General features: G+C 45.6%; 1 protein-coding gene across 1 annotated transcript in view; it reads left to right on the forward strand.

Annotated features, from left to right (window-relative positions):
• slc9a9 (solute carrier family 9 member A9) overlaps positions 1-15669 on the forward strand; it is a 323375-nt gene that overhangs the window by 40605 nt on the left and 267101 nt on the right. The gene's annotated exons all lie outside the window — the stretch shown is intronic.

Genomic DNA, 15669 nt, shown 5'->3' on the forward strand with positions numbered 1-15669 from the left:
CCATGCTGATTTTAGACATAGGTACATGAAAGCTAATTACAGGATTGGCAAACTCCCCTTTCAGAATAGTCTAATTGGTGGGGGCCCTAGAGGTGTACATATCGACTATTTTCAACATGCTTAGCATGTTGTTAGTTTAAATTTGCAATCCATTTCCTCTAATGAAAGGACTCGGGAAAGTAAACTCTCCAGTTCCTACTTTGAGAGGAATCGTTCAATACAATTTTTATTGCTCAGCACTATGTATGCAAACTAACAAACGGTGTGTCACAGACCCAGGCCAGAACTGCCATCTTATGGTCTTTGGTGGTACTGCATTGTACAATCCAAGCTTTTCAGAAAATTCAGTTTTCTGAATTAGTCATAGATTCATTCATACAGCACGGAAACAGGCCCTTTGGCCCAACTAGTCCATGCCAACCAAGAACTCACATCTCAGCTAGTTCCATTTGTCTGCGTTTGGCCCATATGCCTCTAAACCTCTCCTATCCATGCACTTGTCCAAGTATAATTTAAAGTTTAGGAAGAAACTGCAGATGCTGGTTTATACCGAAGATAGACACAAAATACTGGGACAGGCAGCATCTCTGGAGAGAAGGTATGGATGATGTTTCGGGTCAAGACTGGGGTACTTCAGAACTAGACTCAGTTCTCTCCAGAGATGCTGTCTGTCCCGTAGAGTTACTCCAGCATTTTGTGTCTATCCCAAGTATATTTTAAATGGTGTTGCCTCAACTACCTCATCTAGCAGCTCGTTCCATATACCAAATTACAGCAAAATATAAACTGTTAGAAGACTCATTTGGTCAGGCAGCATCTGTGGAGGTAAAGGGATGGTCAACATTTTGGGTTGCAACCCTGCATTGGGAGCGATCTGAATTACAGGTTTCAGCTGTGGCTGGCTCAGGGTGTTTCATAACCAGTGAAGCACTAGCAGAATGGACAATCCAAGGAAGTTTCCACTTCAGAAAATCTTAAAGCAGGAATCGACAGATGCTGAAAATAAAATGAAAATAAAAAATGCTGGAGGAACTCATCATCAGTGGAAAGAGAAAACAGAGCCAGTGACCTTTCTAATGAAAGGTTAATTTGAAGCTAGACAAAAATGCTGGAAAAACTCAGCGGGTGAGGCAGCATCTATGGAGCGAAGGAAATAGGCGACGTTTCGGGCCAAAACCCTTCTTCAGACAGCATAATTTGAAGCATTTGCTTCTATTTCTCTTTGCCTTACCTGGTGAGAAACTAAAGTATTTTCTGTAGGGAAGCCATACTTTACAGAGGATTTTGATCAGATTACTGTCACAAAAAGCTGAAGTAACTCAGCAGGCCAGGCAACATCTCTGGAGAGAAGGAACGGGTGACGTTTCGGGTCGAGACCCTTTTTCACACCCGACTCGACCAGAAACGTCACCCATTCCTTCTCTCCAGAGATGCTGCCTGTCCCGCTGAGGTACTTCAGCTTTTTGTGTGCATCTTCGGTTGAAACCAGCATATGCAATTCCTTCCTACACTGTTCCTATACCATCATTTGTACTTAGAGAAATCAATAAAAAATTTATGGTTAAACAATAGCTAACTACACTAGATGCACAGAGTCTCTTGCCCAGAGTAGGTGAATCGAGGACCAGAGGACATAGGTTTAAAGTGAAGGGGAAAATATTTCATAGGTTAGCAGTCTGTCAGCATTTATCTGCCTTTATGTACTTTCCAAAGTTCTGATACAATCTACACATTATACTCCACGTCGGCTGGTGGTTTGTGGGTTTTTTTAGATTTTAATGATACATCATGGAAATAGGTCTTTCAGCCCACTGAATGCACGCCAATCATCAATCACATGTCCACACTAGTTCTGTGTTTAGTTCAGTTTAGTTTAGAGATACAGCATGGAAACAGACCCTTCCGCCCACCAAGTCCATGCCGACCAGCGATCACCCCATTCTCTGACACTATCCTGTACACTCGGGACAATTTTTTTTTTTACCAAAGCCAATTATCAGACAAACCTGTACGTTTTTGGAATATGGGAGGAAACTGGAGCACCCAGGGAAAACCCATGCGGTCACGGAGTGAACGTACAGACTCCGTACAGACAGCACCTGGTGTCAGGATTGAACCGGGGTCTCTGGTGTTGTAAGGCAGCAACTCTACCACTGCGCCACCGTGCCGCCCGGTGTTATTCCACTTTCTCATCCACTCCGTGCACTCGAGGTGCAATTTACAGAAGCAAATGAACCTACAAACACAAACGTCCTGGGAATGTGGGAGGAAGGTTTTCTGAATTCATACTCATACAGCACTGAGACAGGCTCTTTGGCCAAACACGTCCATGCCAACCAAGATGCCTCAACTAAGCTGGGCCCATTTGCCCACGTTTGGCCCTTATTCCTCATAACCCTCCTCGGGCAGCTCATGCCAAATGCCCATTTACAACAAAATATAAACTGTGAGAAGACTCAGCCGGTCAGGCAGGGGAAAGCCACAGGGAGAACATGCAAACTCCACCCACACAGTGCCTGAGGTCAGGATCGAACCAGGTCTCTGAAGCTGTGAGGCGACAGCTCTAATTTTACCGTTGCATGTGTAGTGGTTGATGGTTCTACCTTCCTTCGGAAAATGGCATCTTTCGTTATGAGTTATCCGCTGATTTGACTAACTTACATTGTGGTTGAGAGCCCAAGTGTGGTAATATCAAAGCTAACATTAATAAATAAAGGATTTAGAGTCATAGTCACACCATATAGAATTGGGCTGTTCAATCCACCTACTACCAAGCACCAATCCTGCAAAATCTTAATTTTAATGATTTATTGATTGATGGATAGAGTATGGAAACAGGCCCTTCAGTCCACTGAGAGACACCGACCATCGATCACCCCTTCACACTAATCCTATGTTATTCCAGTTTTGCATCCACTCCCTATACACTAGGAGCAATTTACAGACCTTCCATTCACCACATTCTCACCACAATCCTGCCAACATCCTCAGATCCTACACATGAGAGGTAATTTGCAATGGCCGGGCTGATGGGGTTCTCCTGCTGAAGCTGATTGTGATTTCTGCCGCAGGATTGTTAAAGTTGACACAAAGTGCTGGAGTAACTCAGCGGGGTCAGGCAGCGGCTCTGGAGAACATGGATCAGTCACGTTCCAGGTCAGGATCCTTGAATCTGAAGGTTCCCAACCTGAAATGTCATCTCTCTGATCCTGACCTGAAACGTTACTTATCCATGTTCTCCAGAGACGCTGCCTGACCTCGCTGGGTTATTCCAGCACTTTGTGACTTTTCCTGTATACCGGCAACTGCAGTTCCTTGGGTCCACATTCTTAAAGTTGTAATGAATGATGATACTAAGGTGACATATTCATGCCCCACGGGTATTGAAAAGTGCTGCATTGCACTTCCCTCATCCTCGAGGGAACTACAACTGGAATTCCCAACAGCGGGATCACCTTCACCACTTGGACTGCAGTGTTTGAGGTTTGCCGCAATCAGTTTCTCAAGCTATAGCCTTTAATCCCTGGTCCCGCCAGTGACGTCCAGACCCCAGTCACTCACTGAGATATAGTAGTTGGGAAAATAATTCAATCAGGTTCACTGGCAGTGTCATGTAATCTAAGCAGGTTCACGTCCTTGCTCATTATGTCCCAGAAGGAAGCCACTACTTACTTCACCTGATTATTTTGTCAATCACATTCAGCTCTGACCCGGTGTCAGAGGGTCTGGATAATAAACCTGTACGTTTATTAATGGACCAACTAATGAATCGGGAGGGACTCAAACGATGCAGTTCATTTTGGACCGAGAAACAAGAGATCTCTCATTGCCACAAAGAAGTAAGAAATGAAACAGCGGACTGAAATATGGGGCAAATTCAGGCAAATCGGATTAGCTTAGATAGGGCATATTGGTCGGCACGGGAAAGTTGGTCCGAAGGGCCTTCTTCTGTACTATATGACTCTATAAGAGGGGTAGCAGAGAAGGATGAACTTGGAGCAAGAAATACAAACCACTGAACATTGATCAGAGATTAAGAGAGCAAACTGACATCTCTGGAGAAGTACAGGAGCCAGCCATGCAAAATAATGTTCATTTCCTTTGGTTATTAGGATCTAGGAAGCTAATCAGTCCATTGGGTCCATGACAGCTCAGCACAGTATTCCCGTTTGTCCCATTCTCCCTCTCCTTAAGTAGTTCTGCAACACTGTCCCTCATATGCTCATCAACACTCTGGACAGGATGACACAATAGCAGGGCAAGGAGAGTTACTCCAGTGATCTGGGTTTGATCATGACCTGCAAGAAGTCTCATGCACTCCTCCTCCACATTTTTTTCCCCTGGTTGCTCCAGTTTCCCGAAGGCACGGTGGTTGGTAGGTTAATTGGCTGCCGTAAACTTCACGTCTTCTACAGTAAGTTGGTGGCAGAATTTGATGAGAGGATAGGTTGTCAGGAATGGAAGTGATGGGATAGTTTTGAAATCTGGGCAGAGACACAATGGGCTGAATGACCTCCTTCTAAGCCATAAGAAAATATTTGTAAAAAGTCAAGAGTTAGCTTCACTGTTGGACTTCACATGGGGACCAACGAGGGAGGATAGAAACAGATGACTCAGATACCCAACTGGTCTTAGACATTTGCATTCATTATTTGTGCGTCACATGTCCAAAACATATTGAAGACACAAGAAACTGCAGGTGTGAAGATGAGTCCTGACCTGAAATGTCACCTATCCATTCACTACAGATGCTACCTGACCTGCTGTGTTACTTAAACACTTCAATACAGCACGGACCAACTAAGTCCACACCAACCACCGATCACCCGTTCACACTAGTTCTATGTAATTCCACTTTCTCATCCATTGCACATTAGGGGCAATTTACAAAGGCCAATTAACCTACAAACCTGCACGTCTTTGGGATATGGGAGGAAACTGGTGCACCTCCTCTAACCTCATCTACTGCATCCAGTGTTCCTGATGTGGCCTCCTATACATCGGCAGGACCAAGCATAGACTCAGCCACCATTTTTGCTGAACACTTGTACTCGGTCCACCTAGGCCTACTGGATCTCCCGGTTGCAAACTATTTTAACTCCTCTTCACATCCCCACACTGACCTTGGGTCTCCTCTATTTTGAGAGTGAGGCCACACGCAAACTAGAAGAACAGCATCATCTATTCCGCTTGGGTAGCTTACAACCCCGGTATGAACATTGAACCCCCCCCCCCCCCCCCCACCCTCCAAAACGAATTTCCTCACTGTCTTTACAATCCACAACTCTTCAAAGCAGTATCAACCTACAGTTCTTATCTCTGGCCTTTGTTCCAATCATCTACCTGTCAAAAAAAAAACCCTTGCACGTGTCGACCTATTACCTGCCACACTTTGTCCTCTCTTCCCCCCTTTTTCAGCTTTCTTCTCCCCACTACAATCAGTCTGGAAAAGGCTCTCAACCCTAAACATCATCTATCCATGTTCTTCTAGAGAAATGCTACCTGACCTGCTGAGTTAAGCCCCTGTCCCACTTTCCTGAGTTACTCACGAATTCTCCCGAGTCTTCCCCTTGATTCAAACTCAGAGATGCCGGCTGTAGGTACTCAGGGCTATTTTTTTAACTTGTGGACATTTTTCAACATGCTGAAAAAACGTCCCGACTTACCTGATGCCCCGAGTACCTACAGCTGGCATTACAAGCCGCTACAAAATATCTATGGATTCCTACGGCCTCGCTACGGACATTCCCCGAGTTTGAATCAAGGGGAAAACTCGGGAGAATTCGTGAGTAACTCGGGAAAGTGGGACAGGGGCTTAACTCTGGTATTTTGTGTCCTTTTCTGCTTAATTCCATGTTCTGCTGTGTGAGAGCCAGAGATTTGAGTTTTGTCCACCAGGTGGTGCTGCTGGGCTGCGAGCAGGGCTGTGGCACCAGTCCCTTCAGGAGAGGAAGTCTGCTTGGGTTTGATGCCATTCATTAATAACTTTCCAGTTTTCTTCACAACAATGATTTGTTCTGTTTCCTGAACCATTATGTGGTAGCCTAAATTTTTGAAGTAGTTTATTTGCACGTAGTTTGCATGTTCCTCCTGTGCCCGCATGGTTTTCCTCCAGATGCTGTGGTTTCCTCCCACGTCCCAAAGACATGGGTTTGTAGGTTAATTGTCTGCTGTAAATTCCCCCTAGTGTGTAGGAGGGGATGAGAAAGTGGGATAACATAGAACTGGTGTGAATGGGTGATTGATGGTTGGCCTGGAGTCGGTGGGCCAAAGGGCCTGTTTCCATGCTGTATTTCTAAACTGTAAACTCTTGAAGTGCTGGAGTAGCACAGTAGGTCAGGCAGCATCTCTGGAGTGAATGGATAGGTGTGTCATTGTAGGTCGGGACTCTAACGCAGGTGATCAGAATTGAAGGGAAGAAGGAGGCAGTGATTATGGAAAGAGATATCAGCAGAGAGGTACAGTTGGATGGTGAATGAGTGTTGGGGTTGGTGATCACTGGGCAGTGAGGGAGAGTCAGCAATGCCTGCACCGGCAGGAGCAGTGAGGTTGTTCAGTGGGATGGGATGAGTGCTGATGTGCTACAGGAGGCGATCAGAAGCCAGGGTTCTACTACAGGTCTGGGACACTGTATGGGTGAGGTGTGAAAGGCCATAGTGTGGCTTTGTGGTTGGATTCCAATGGACTCGGAGGCTGAGAGGGTGCAGAGGTCAAGGGGGAGTTTGGTTCCATTGAGGGGGAGAACATTGTAAATGATGGACGATGCCCGTGATATTGGGCTCCTGCACAAGGAAAACGTGCACGTGATCAGGAGTCCGATAGGAATGGGAGCAGCGCCCGGTTGCATGGAAGTGCCCGATGTTGGGAGTTGGGGCGGAGGGGTGGGGTGTGGAAAAGAGAGGAATGAGGCATTTTTGGAGGGAACCTCAAATGAAGCTCCCATCAATGGGCAAGAGAGCATTGTAGAGTTCAGGAGGTCGCAAGTGGTGCAGGTCTGTTTCATAATGAAGGTTTTGGTGAAAGCAGCTCTGGGTGGCTGGCAGAATAATTATAATAATATAATAATTATATATTTTATTGTCATTGCACATCAGTGCAACGAGATTTAGTATGCAGCTTCCAACTGATGTCAAAAAAATAAAAAATAAATAAACTGTGCGACGTGACCATCTGAGGGAGACAGTCTGTGGGGGTGGGGGGCACTCAGCAGGGCCGGTTCAGAGCCACTATAGTTCTGGGAATGAAGCTGTTTCTGAGTCTGGAGGTTCGGGCGTAGAAGGCCATGTAACGTCTGCCGGAGGGAAGTAGTTCAAACAGTCCGTTACAAGGGTGTGAGTCTTTATGGATGCTGACGGCCTTCTTGAGGCACCGTGTGTGGTAGATGCCCTCCAAGGCTGGTAGCTGTGTCTCAATAATCCTCTGCGCTCTGTGTACGACGAGCTGAAGAGCTCTCCTCTCCGCCTCCATGCAGCTGAGATACCACACAGAGATGCCATACGTTAATATGCTCTCTGTGGTGCAGCGGTAGAACGTTGTCAGCAGCTGTTGGGGCAGACCAGTCTTTTTTAATGTCCTCAGGAAGAACAGTCGTTGCTGTGCCTTCTTGACCAGCGCAGCGGTGTTGGTGGACCATGTGAGGTCCTCTGAAAAGTGAGTGCCCAGAAACTTAAAGCTGGACACTCTCTCCACACTTTCCCCGTAGATGGAGATTGGGGCGTATTCTCCATTATGGGACCTCCTGAAGTCAATAATCAGCTCCTTGGTCTTGGAGGTGTTTAGTGACAAGTTGTTACATGCGCACCAGTCCGCCAGGTTCTGCACCTCTGCTCTGTAATTTGTTTCATCACCGTCAGTGATCAGCCAATCACTGTTGTGTCGTCTGCAAACTTCACGATGGTGTTGGTGTCGAATGCAGGAACACAGTCGTGAGTGAAGAGGGAGTAGAGCATGGGGCTTAGTACACAGCCCTGTGGTGTGCCGGTGCTCAGGGTGATAGTGGAGGACAGGTGCGGGCCCAGTCTCACTGCCTGCGGTCGCTCTGTCAGAAAGTTCAGGATCCAAGCGCATATCGGCGAGCTGAGGCCCAGCTGGTGGAGTTTGGTGGTGAGCTTGGTGGGGATGACCGTATTGAATGCAGAGCTATAGTCAATGAAGAGCATCCTCACGTACGTGCCCTCTCTATCCAGGTGAGTCAGGACAGTGTGAAGAGCCAGAGAGATGGCATCCTCTGTCGATCTATTTGCCCTGTATGCAAATTGATGAGAGTCCAGTGAGGCAGGGATGCTGGATTTGATGTGGGAGAGGACCAGCCTTTCGAAGCATTTCATTGGGATTGGAGTTAGGGCAACCGGGCGGTAGTCGTTCAGGTTGGTGACTTTAGACGTTTTCGGCACCGGCACTATGGTAGCTGTTTTCAGGCACTTGGGGACCGTTGCCAGAGATAGAGACAGATTAAAGATTCTCGTGAAGTCATGGGGATCTTCGCAACAATACCTTCTGAAGATTGGGGTGTGCCACAATAGCACAGAGTTTTAACGGGACAAGAGATGTATCTGCATCTACAAAGCAGCAAACAACACTGCCATTCCCAATGGTGAACAAAATAAAACACATGTCCCTTAATAAATTGGCAAATTCTCATACTAATGGCCAGGTTCAGCAGTAACTTGCATGCAAAGGTTGTTAGGTATAGCAAGAAAGACAAAGTGCAGGAATAACTCAGCGGGTCATGGATAGGGGACGTTTTGTTTTCAAACTGATTGTAGTGGGGGGGAAGAGAAAGCAGATAGAGGCAAAACTAGTCAAATGACAGGTGGATACAGGTGAAGGGGATTGATTGGTAGATGGGTGGAGATGAAAAGGAGACATGGGGCTGTGAGTGGTGAATCTCTGGAATTCTCTGCCACAGAAGGTAGTTGAGGCCAGTTCATTGGCTACATTTAAGAGGGAGTTAGATGTGGCCCTTGTGGCTAAAGGGATCAGGGGGTATGGAGAGAAGGCAGGTACAGGATACTGAGTTGGATGATCAGCCATGATCATATTGAATGGCGGTACAGGCTCGAAGGGCCGAATGGCCTACTCCTGCACCTATTTTCTATGTTTCTAAGTTTCTATGTGAGATAAGGTGAAAATTGTGTGGCAGAGGAAGGGATAGAGGTGTAAGGGGAAAGGGGAATTGAGGGCAGGATAGTGGGAGAAATGGGTGCAGATTGATGTAGGGCATAGGAAAGAGAAAGGGGTATTTATGGGTTGTTTACCCAAAATTGCAGAATTCAGTATTCATATCCTGTTGGGATGTAAGTTCCTTGGGATGTTGCGATGCTGTTCCTCCAGTTTGCTTGTAGCTTCACTTTGGCAATGGAGGAGGCCTAGAACAGAAAGGTCAGTTTCGGAATGAGAAGGGGAGTTCAAATGGTTAGATCAGAGATCCAGCAGGCCTTGACGGACTGAGCGCAAGTGTTTGGCGAAACAGTCGCCTAGTCTATTGTTGGTATAACTGATCTAAAGGAGATCACATTGGGATTAAGCTGAGTGGGGAAAGATTTAATAGGAACCTGAGGGGTAACTTTTTTACACAAAGGGTGGTGGGTGTATGGAATGAGCTGTCAGAGGAGGTAGTTGAGGCAGGTAAAAGAGCAACATTTAAGAAACATTTAGACAGATACATGGATAGGACAGGTTTAAAGGGATATGGGCGAAATGCAGGCAAGTGGGACTAATGTAGATGGGACATGTTGGCCGGTGTGTTGGACGAAGGGCCTGTTTCCACACTGAACATCATTCAGTGTGGAAACAGGTATTGAGAATTAAAAACAAAGCTGTACATAAATTGAAAATAAATGGTAATACGGTTAAAAATATACACCAAGTCCCCTCCTACTCCTCATTCTGTAAGACAAGTACCATCTCACACCACCGAGCTGCATTGCAGCCTCTGCAGGCTGGCAAGCTGCAGTGAGAGCATTTACCTGTTTCTTTGTCAAATTCATCTTCCTTTGATTGCACAGTGACGCAGTTCGTGGAGCTGCTGCCTTACAGCTCCAATGACCATGTTAAATCTAGACTGTTCTCCTCAAGTCTGGGTGTCTTTCCCCAGCTGCTCCGGTTTCATGCCACACTTCAAAGACCTATGGGTTAGACAAATATTTAGCCTCTTTAAAATTGCCCCTCTTGTGCAAGTGAGTTGTAGCACCTGGGGGGAGCTGGGGGGAACGTGGGAAAAATATACTGAGATTAGATTAATGTAAATACTTGCTTGATGGTTAGCATAGACTTGAAGGGCTGAAGGGTTAATGTCCATGGTGTATGACTTGATGACTCTATTAACCTTACCTGCCTGACCTGACACTAAGGTGCTAATCACAGCACCGCTCACCTGAGCAACAATGACCCATTTACAAAGCGAGACAAATCAGGATTCTTCTCTGCATTCTGAAATTGAACATGGTGACCCACTTAGCAGCTGTGATGAGCATCAAATTATCACTGTATCCAGAGGGCATGGGATATCAAGACAGAAGACAGCTCATAGAGGTAAACTATGGAGCGCTGTTGGGAGATCAAGCCCCGGATCTTTAAATTTGACGTAATGAAGTGGAATCGGTGAAATTTGTTTGAAAAAACAGATATTTTCACAATATATACATTAGATATGCTATTCAAATCACAAGCTGTAGAGACATTAGGGTTAAACATAGCCATAATATATATTTATATAGCTCCTTCAATGTGGCAGAATGTCCCAAAATGGCACAGAGGACATTATCAAATAGTGGTTGATGCTGAGGTGTGCGAGGTGATGTTATAGTTGTTGGCCCAAAACCTGAGTCAAAGAGGTAGATTGTATAAACAAGGTTTATAAAGGAAATTCCATGGCTGCAGCATTGCTGTCAATGTCGGAGCAATTACGTTCAGGGATGATGAAGTGGCCTGTACAAAGTAATGATATTTTGGAAGTTAAAAATACCAATGAGCATAATAGCAGGGTGGTTAGTGAGTGAGAGGAATTTTAAAAGGAGGGCGTTTCTGACAAATGTATATTTTATAAGTTAGGCATAGATAGCCATTGACACTTGGGATATAGTGGATGATGAAGACAGTCTAACATGGAGGAAGAATCTGCAGCCCTTGAGGAGTTCCAGGATTGTGAGCCAGCAACAATGAAGAAACAACAATATATTTTCAAGTCAGGATGGCGTGGGGCAGCAATGGCAACTTCCAGATGGTGGTGCTCCCATGCTTTTGCTGCCTTTGTCTTTCCAGCTGGTGGAGTTTGTGAGCTGGGAAGGTGACGTCTAAGGAGTCTCGGTGTGTTTGTGCAGTGCATCCTGTAGATGGCACAACTGTGCATCGGAGCTGGAGTGAGTGAATGGTTGTGGATGGGATGCCTATCAAGTGGGCTGCTATGATTTGTATGGTGTGGAGCTCTCTGAGTATCATTGACGCTGCACTCATCCAGGCAAGTGGAGAGTATTCCATCGCACTGCTGATTTGAACCGCAAATGGTAAAAAGTTAAATTGACACCACGATCGGCAGGGACATAGTGGGCTGAATGGCCTGTTCTTGTGCTGCACTATTCTATGTCGAATTATGACCCACCAAGAGTGATCAGCCACAATCCCACTGTCCAATAATGCCTCACACAAGCCTCATTAAATGTGATTACCGATGAAAGAGAAGTTTAATGCTAATGGCCACTGATCTTTGAGGCTGACCTGAAACACTAAAGCACAAGATTAATGCCTCACAAGCCTGAATTGGATTTGAATCCAGTGTCAGAAGTCCTCTTGTCCAGAACCCTGCCAATTCAGTACACCACATGATCACTCAGTATCATTAATCCAAGCTTGTTCCATTTGTCCTGAGTTGAAAAGAAGCCCCAATCTTTTTGATACTGGATTAGTTTTGTACTAACAAAAATGCAGTTTATCCAAATTTGTGTGGGTGATCTAATGATTCTGAAGTTAAAGCTCTCTAATGATATTTTATTATATTTGTTTATGTCTATTAAACATAAGGCAGGGTTCAAGCTTGATACCTTTCTGCCAACCAGGCAGCAATAATTAATTTCAAAAATTGCTATTCACTGATGTATAGCTTTCTGATTGAAGTGTATTCAGCCCGTTTGTAGTTTAAAACTCTGTTCACCAGTGAAGGATTGTTCTGATGGGTTTGGATGTAATCCAGTGGAAACGTATAGCTCTCTGTTTGCTCACCCTTTGTGGTAATAGTAATTAATCAGCATTTGAGTGTTTTCGAGACACTTTAGAGAGATTGTGCAATGGAATAGGTTTGGCATTTTATCACGGTAAACCAGCGACGTGCTGAGCCCAACTGAAGGACAGTAAATGATAGATTTAAGCAGCTTAACTGGGACAGCAACAACAGCATTGTGATTCGGAGTGGTAAGAAGATGGTTGTTGTTACATATGCACGGAGCAAGAATGACCACGGTTTATGAAAACACGGGTTTATTGAGTCACGGCAAACATGGTTGTGTCCGAGCGAGATGCGGCGGGGACCAAACACGTGAGTGTGCAACTCACCATCTGAATTCCCAAAACCTTGGCACCATTCAAGACGTGAGGGCAGGGCAGCATTGAAATCATCCCCTTGTGCCTGAATGTGACTTTGGGTCCATAGGAATTTAGCATTATCCTTGACAATCATCCACATGGTTCTGAAACACACTGACATTGGAACTCTCAGTGCAAACCATGATGTTGCTTGATCTGGATTAACAAATTTTAAATCAGACGTCAATGACCATGTGTGCAGGAAGGAACTGCAGATGCTGGTTTATACCAAAGATAGACAAAAAAATGAAGGGTTCCGACCCGATAGATCACCTATTCTTTTTCTCCAGAGATGCTGCCTGACTCAATGACCATGTTCAGCCTGACACTGCAAACCCAACTTGGGTGGGGCTTCATCTGCTGATCTTTAAATGAAATTGAATTGAACTGAAAACATTATTGTCATATGTGACAAGTCACCGTGAAATTATTTGTTTGCATAGCCAAGGTATGCAAATAGTTACCACATAAAGGGCACTGACAAAGTTACAAAGTATCCCCCGCCAGGTCCTCCTTTGATCTTCCCCACTCCCCCCCCCCCCCCCCCCCGTCACCCTCATGGCAATCCCCCCATCCTCCTTTGTTCTTCCTACTCCCCACCCCCTTACTGCGGTCCCCATCGCAGGTCCTTCTTTGTTCCCGGAGGCGCTTCCTCTGGCTCTGTTTGACGCAGGCTCTGGCAGTGGGCACCGTCGTCTCTGGATCATCGACCTACAGGTACCAATCACCATCTCTTTTCTGTACAGCTCCTGATCCCTACCCCCAACACTCCCTAGGTCCTCTTTGCCCACGAAGCCCAATCGTCCGAAACCTTGTCTGAGGTGCCAGTTTACCCCAATGCCAATGGGCCTCATCGTCCCTCTAAATGCTGGATCCAACCAGGAGATAACTTCCACGGGATCTGGTAACTCCCTGCAGCTCACTGTAGGTAGTAGATGGGGTGAGGTACCTCAGCTGCTGTAGTTAAATGTCTGAAATCATTGTTAAGCAGGTTTTTCACGGGGCGACTTGACGCAAGAGTTAACCAAAGTTTAACATCGTGGGAACCTCGTGCGATAACAGTACGGCATTTGTGGACCACCGTGGACCACCGTGGCGCTAACGGCAGGTAATCGTGTAACTTGGTGACTCGGGAGAAAATTCAAGCAAGCTTGAATTTCTCCAAGAGTGACTTGTACACTTGTGGTTGAGCATTGCAACTTTATATGAACGTAGTGGCCAGTGCGATATCCGTGCGATATCCGTAATAACTCTTGCGGTTACCGTGGGAACTCCTGCGAACGGTAAACCTGGAAGCTGGACAGAGGGGACAGAAGGTGAGTAAAAAAAGGTGTTCTCAATATCCTTTAACTGGCGAAAACTTTGGAACTAGTCGTTCGGTGCGAGTTGATTAAAAAGTGTTTGGAAATTTCAAACTTCAAATCAAATGTCTCTCAAACCTGCTGATTGTATCTGATTCCACTTTTCGTAGCAAGTTCCACTTTTCGACACAAAATGCTTGAATAACTCAGGCAGGAAGCATCTCTGGAGAACATGGATAGGTGACGTTTCGGTTCCAGCTGGGAAAGAGGAGGCGTGAGAGGGGCGAGGGGAGGGCTGAAAGAGGTGCGAGTCTAGATGGGCCACAGTGGGGTGGGGTGGGGTGGGGTGAGGGCGAGGGAAGGGTAAGAAATGGGAGGAGAGAGAGGTTGTTAGAGGTTACCTTGTGGCTAGCATCCGTCCATCCATGAGAGATGATGGTGTGGCTTTAGGAACATAGAAAACAGGTGCAGGAGTAGACCATTTGGCCCTCCGAGCCAGCAGCGCCATTCACTATGATCATGGCTGATCACCCAAAACCAGTACCCCGTCCTGCATTCTCCACATCTCCCTGATTCCGTTAGCCCTGAGAGCGAAATCTAACTCTCCCTGATAGGAGTAGAGTGAGGCCATTCGGCCTATCAAGTCTACGCCATTCAATCATGGCTGATCTATCTCTCCCTCATACCCCATTCTCCTGCCTTCTCCCCATAACCTGTGACACCCGCACTAATCTCTGGGTTAGGCAGCAACTCCACTATTGTGCCGCAGTGCCGTTCCAAAATTCCCTGTCTGCGTGTGTTTTAATATCCCAGCCCAGCTTTAAACCTGGGAATGGGAAGGGTGATTTTACAGAAAATAGAACAATACAGGAGGGGACCAGTAAATGGTCAATTAGGGGAGGGGACCAGTAAATGGTGAATTTGGGGAATGCACCAGTAAATGGGGAATTGGGGGAGTAAATGGGGAATTAGGACAGCAGCAGTGATAGTCATTGATTGTGTTATGTTATGCACGGATATTACACTGGTGTGAACTTGTATAATACGCTGTGCAGCAAAACTGGACCATGAGTTTAAGATCAAAGATTTGCGTGTAAATTGATATGACTGATAGACACAAAATGGACACTTCTTCAGACTCTCTCCAGAGATGCTGCCTGTCCCGCTGAGGTACTCCAGCTTTTTGTGTCAATCTTCGACAGATTGGGTTTGCTGTAAATGTCTGTATGTTAATATGTGTGTCTTTTCCTCTTGTGCATTACTTTGTTTCTGTTGGTGGCTCCACATTTTATGATAGCCTGAAGTGTGATAAAGCTTTTACCTCAGCAGTTTGATTGTCAGTGCTTGTTTACCTCATTGTTAAATAGATATATTTTTTGCTATCAGCTTGATATCTGCAATTCTTCATTAACACATCACTACAAGATGAATGTCTCTAATGTTATAATCCCTCTCATGCTGAAACACAAAATAGTTGAAGGGAGGTGATATAATCACATTTTCATTAAGTTTCATTTTTGAGTGTTCAGGTCCATCAATTGTTGAGCTATTTAAACGTTTGAAAGTTTCACCTCTCGGTAGAAAATAAAATAAGCCAATCAGCACGGTAAATGTGAGACAAAGTCTTTATTCCTATTTGACAATATAAAAAGACGACTTCTTGCACATATTGAGAGAAGGTGCATCACACCAAACATTTGTCTATAAAAGGGCCTCGCAAACACGAAAATCAACAAATGAGGCACGCTAGATTATTTTAAACACATTATATTCATTAACCTCCGCAACAAGC

The sequence above is a fragment of the Amblyraja radiata genome, chromosome 13 (genome assembly GCF_010909765.2).
Source record: "Amblyraja radiata isolate CabotCenter1 chromosome 13, sAmbRad1.1.pri, whole genome shotgun sequence".
Taxonomy (NCBI): Eukaryota; Metazoa; Chordata; class Chondrichthyes; order Rajiformes; family Rajidae; genus Amblyraja; species Amblyraja radiata.